Genomic DNA, 5,464 nt, shown 5'->3' with positions numbered 1-5,464 from the left:
GGAATGCATGCAAATGAAAGAAAAAGAAATACGGGGAAAATAAGGTTTATAAATAGTTGTGCTCGCTTAGGCCCCGCGACCCAATGCCTACGTATCCTTTTCAGGAATCAGAGCGCCGTAGTTCGGCTCTTTAGTTTTTGTTTGTTTTTGTGTTTTTTAGTTGAACAGTTACATTCGCACTCCGCTGCTCGACCTCTTGAGTCTTAAGCTGGGAATGGAGCGGAAATAACGTGTCCGATTAGGAGAAAGAATGCCCTGAAGGCAAGAGAAAGAATGCCTCGGAGGCAACAGAGAAAAGAGAGAAGATTGGTTTGTGTTTTTTATGTAACTTCATGATGAACAAAACCCAATACAAGGCTTCGCACCACTTCATCACTTTGTTTAGGTCTGAGCCTTTATTAGATGTTTTAGATGTTTTTGATTGGTGATTTTTAAGGGGAATTAATCTGCGAGTAGAATCACATAAAATGGTAGAGAAACAGATTAGGGAATGAATCCCACTCATTTCTCTACATAATGATCGAGAAACAGATTAGGGAATGAATCCCACTCATTTCTCTACATAGAAATCGAGAAACAGATTAGGGAATGAATCCCACTCATTTCTCTATATGGTGATCGAGAAACAGATTAGGGAATGAATCCCACTCATTTCTCTCCCACTAAGTGATTGAGAAACAGATTAGGGAATGGATCCCACTCATTTCTCTCCCACTTTTAGTGAAATGTGATTCGCCTCTTCCTTTATTAAATGTTTTAAAGTTGAAAAGAAAAAGGGAAAGAAAACTAGCCTAACATGAATAACTAGCCTAAATGTTATGATTATACCTAAGTGTTAGGATTTTAAGGGAAAAGACTAAGCCTAATATTATGAAGATTATAGGTCCTAAATCTTAAAGGAAACATAAAAGTGAAGTCACAAAATTATAAGTCAAAAGAATCAATGTAAACAAATGATACAAAATAGTACAAAATGATTTAAAGATGACTTGAAATATAGTACAAAGCATGGAAGCAAAAGATGCAAAATATAGTACAAAAATCGAATTAAAATACTGTTATTTTTATATGGTTTTTATGAAGGAAATTGAATTACAAGTCAAGCAAAAAGACTAAAACAAATAGCCTAAAAACTAATATTTTTTTATGATTATTTTTTATGTGTCAAAAATGGTGTTAAAGGTCTTAAAAATGATAGTAGAAAAATGGTGATTTTATTATCAAGAGAAACTGGTAAAAATCTAATTAAAATCTAAGTTCTAATAATTGAGAAAATAGAAGCAGGGGTGTAAAATGAATATGGTGTTGCACATAGTAGGCGCTGGGCCCAGAGTGTTGTTTTTATTATTCAGAAAAAAGGGGTGAATGGGCCCAGAAGGAGGTATAGCAATAGATTGGCCCAAAGATCTTATTTTTTGTACAGAATACCAAAAACATGGTATGGGTCACATGGGGGCGTATGCAGCGAATGGCCCAAGGAGTTTTTTATGATCCACATTTATTTTCAGAAATTTGAATAATGTTTTAATTAGCACTTAATCAAGACTTTAAACATTATGTTAATATCCAATTATATCGATTAACTCTACTGAGACTAATTAACATCAACTAAGTGAGATTAATCCTGAAATTAATTAGAAAAGAAGAAAGGGGAATTTAGGGTTACTTGTTTTTGTGACTCTCGAGCTTCTGAAGAGCTTTCCCTCTCTTCTTCAACGTGAACGGCGGTAGCCGGCGGCGATGGAGGTGGCTTCTCTTTCAGACTTAAACGCGGCAGCAAGCTTTCTTCTCCGATCAGAGCTCTTTTCTCGTTTTCACTCTTGGTTCTCTCTGACGAACCTCCTCCGTCTTTCTCCGTTCTGAGTTCGTCTCACTCTCTTCGTCTCCGACTCAATCTCCTCGCTCACTTTTCCGAATCAAATTCTTTGTAGCTCTCGTTTCAAGTTCAGTGTCGTGATTGTGTCTACCATGCGAGATTTGGAGCGAGCGTTGTTGTTTGTGATGACGAGGACGTTGAAGATTGAATGTGCAGTGGTGTTGTTATTGAAGACGTACGAAGACGACGATTGATGAAGAAGAATGTAAATCAGGTTGAATCTGAGATAGAGGTTGTGGTGAGTTCTTGACTTCTCTCGTTTCTTCTTCCTCTCTCAACGAATTCAAAGGCGCGGTGAGTTCCGCTCTCCTCTCCGATCCAAAACATTACAGCGCCGCCGTGAACTTTCTTGCTTCGATCATCACCTCTCCGTCTCCCAATCCAACTCTCCATCTTGATTCAGCCTTAGACATGATTACACACCCTGCGGCGAAGACCAGAGTTTAAGAGAAGGAAGTCCCGCGGTGAGATGAAGACGATGACTCTCATGAAGTAAACGCGGCGAAGAAGGAGAGGACCTCAGCCTCAGGTAACGTCCCTTCTTGAATTGAGCTTCGTTCTTCTCACTCTTTTTGTTCTTGATTCTTCTTCTTCTTAATTCTATGCCTCTGTCTTGTGAATTCTGATTGAGAGAGTATTCGAAAGTTGCAGAAATGCTGAAGAGGTGCAGAGAGATTGATGGAATAGGGTGAAGGGTTAGAAATGATGATGATGATGATGTTGATGAGAGTGGTTCTTGTTGTTGGTTGTTTGCAGAGAGTGTGAAGACTGAAGCTTTTGGTGAAATGGTGTTGAGGGAGATGAAGATGGAAGGTGAAGGTTGATATTGAGTTGCCGTGAAGATTGTCTTGCTCTGAATCTGAAAAATGGTGGAGGAGAGTGAGATTGACGGAGAGTGATTAAAGGTGAGAAGTGAAGGTGAATTGTGTGTGAAATGGTGAAGGGAATCGAAGGGAGAGTGAAAGTGAAGGGAGATGAAGTGTGAAAATGGTGGAGTGAAGAGAGCTGAGAAGTGGTTAATGAATGGAAGTGAAGGGAGCTCCTTGAATGAAGGTGGAGAAGAGAATATATAGGTGGAGAAAATCGATTCTGAAGGTTAGTTCAATCTCTGATTTCTCTTCTGAATTTCTGTTATCTGTTAGTGTTTAGTTATGGATTCTGTTGGGGAATAACTGAATCGGTTATGCTGTTTGCAAAGTGGTTAGGGTAGTTATGAGAATCGGTTAGGACAGTTATGAGTTTGTTACAAACTGGTATGTTAGCTGACAGTTAGGAAGTTTCTGTTGTAAATGGTTAGAAAATTCTGTTTGAAGTTAGTTATGCAGGGATATGGTTATACTAGGTTGTTAGAAGTTTAAAAAAGGGATATGTATGTATGGTTTTATGATTGGAACTGAATTCTTTTCGTTTGGAACAGGTGCAGGCTAGGAAAGTGTATTGAATGGAGTCTGGCTTCGTCACGTTTTGGCTCGAAAGACTGAATTGTACGGTATGAACCAAAAGTCTGCTATGACTTTGAAACAACCTCGGGACGAGTACTTTCTGATTGACAGGCCGGCATTTGTGAGCTGATATGATGTTGAATGTGACACAATGAGAAGAGTGATTTGAATAAGATGTAGAAAATGCAACTGCTTCTTTAAAATGTGCATGCAGTGAACCAATGCTAGCTTTTGCTACCATACATCATTCAATCACATGGATTTCCAGTTCTTTGTAATTGAATGCTCCTTGAATGTGTTGGATTGTGATTCATAAATGGATCTTCAAATAATTGTATAATTAGATACTTGAGAATGGTGATCCTTGGATTCTTTATGTAATGTTGCTTGTATAAATTTTATGGATATTTTGAGCTTGAAATATAATTTGGGCTTTTCTCTTTACATTCAAATAAAATTTGAATAACTTCCTTTCCAAACTATGGCCCAAGATAAATCGTTCCTTAAGCAAGCATCAAAAGAAACTCAATCCAAAAAGCTTGTCATAAATCGACATCTTTATCTCAGTGAATTCATTCAATACTGTACCGTGATTTATAACTCAAACAGTGAACCAGACAATTATACCCAAGTTCCATACGAAAGATCCCTTTAATTAATAAATGGATAGTGAAGTAAACTTGATCCAGTTGATCTCCATAAAAACTTTGACAAATGCAATCATAGGGGAATAAACACTGATCCAGTCGATGCCTTTGATCCACCACTACTAATTTAATGAACCAACATTATTCTTAATGAATGCATGATGTGTTAATGACCTAATAGATGCGAATGAATGAGATATGTAAGCTAATTAAGAATAATTAGATGGGCAAATTTTGGGGTGCAACACCTATTGGTAAAAAATGTTCCATTATAACATGGCAATCATGCGTCTTCAAACTCTTTAACTTGAGGTCTTTCATGGACACAAGTCTTCTAATATCTGAAGAGTAGCCTTATGGAACTTTAACTTCACTGAGGAACTTACACAATGTTTTCTTCTCCTTTCTAGATAGAGTGTAAACAGCAAGTGGCATATATGTTCGTCTTCCTTTCGTCACGGGTCCCAATTCAGTTCTCATTCCCATATTTACCATGTCCTTCCTTATGTTAAGGCCATCCTTAGACTTTCCTTGTATATTGAGTAACGTACCTATGACGCTGTCAAATACATTTTTTTCAATATGCATAACATCCAGGAAATGTCTTACGTACAACGACTTCCAATATGGAAGTTCAAAAAAAATTCACTTCTTCTTCCACCCACCCTTGACAAGTGAATGTGCAAAAGGCTTGCCAAACTGAGTGCTCATATCTTTCACCTTTTCAAAAATTTGATCACCTGACAAAAAAGGCGGGGCTGTACCATGTTCGGCCTTTCCATTGAATGCTTTTCTCCACCCACGGTAGTGATGATTAGAATTTAAGAATCTACGATGGCCGAGAAAGACATTCTTCTGACAAAGCTCCAATCGTGTCGTATCGGTTTCGTCTTCACAAACAGGACACGCCTTTTGACCTTTATTGCTGTACCCGGATAGATTTCCGTATGCTGGAAAATCATTAATTGTTCCAAACAACATCGCCCTCAAGTTGAAACTTTCCTTCCTATACCCATCGTAAACCTCCACACCGTTCTCCCACAAAAACTTTAAATCTTCGATTAAGGGTGCCAAGTATACGTCTATGTCATTCCTTGGTTGTTTAGGCCCAGAAATTAGCATAGATAACATCATGTACTTACGCTTCATACATAGCCACGGAGGTAGGTTATAGATCATAAGAATCACAGGCCATGTGCTATGCGAGATACTTTGAATACCATGCAGGTTCATTCCATCAGTAGACAATGACAATCGAAGGTTTCTTGCTTCTTTTCCAAATTCAGGATAATCAGTATCAACTTTCATCCATTGTGGTGAGTCTGCCGGATGTCGCAACTTTCCATCAATAATTCTTTCATCTGCATGCCAAGTCAAGTGTCTTGAATCGGTCTCACTACGATACATGCGTTTAAATCTCGGAATTATAGGAAAATACCATAAGACTTTAGAAGGAGACAACTTTTTCTTATATCGAGGGGCACCACATTTAGGACACT

The 5,464-nt window shown here is 38.1% G+C and overlaps 1 long non-coding RNA gene across 1 annotated transcript; it reads left to right on the top strand.

Annotated features, from left to right (window-relative positions):
• Window positions 1-2,911: 2,911 nt before the first annotated feature.
• LOC131627590 (uncharacterized) lies at window positions 2,912-3,699 on the top strand. The gene is made up of 2 exons (XR_009291521.1): window positions 2,912-2,971; window positions 3,294-3,699. It is a non-coding gene; the product is annotated as an uncharacterized LOC131627590 (long non-coding RNA).
• Window positions 3,700-5,464: the final 1,765 nt, after the last annotated feature.

Source organism: Vicia villosa, unplaced genomic scaffold (assembly GCF_029867415.1).
Source record: "Vicia villosa cultivar HV-30 ecotype Madison, WI unplaced genomic scaffold, Vvil1.0 ctg.000370F_1_1, whole genome shotgun sequence".
In the NCBI taxonomy this organism is placed as follows: domain Eukaryota; kingdom Viridiplantae; phylum Streptophyta; class Magnoliopsida; order Fabales; family Fabaceae; genus Vicia; species Vicia villosa.
This window is presented reverse-complemented; position numbering and strand designations above follow the sequence as displayed.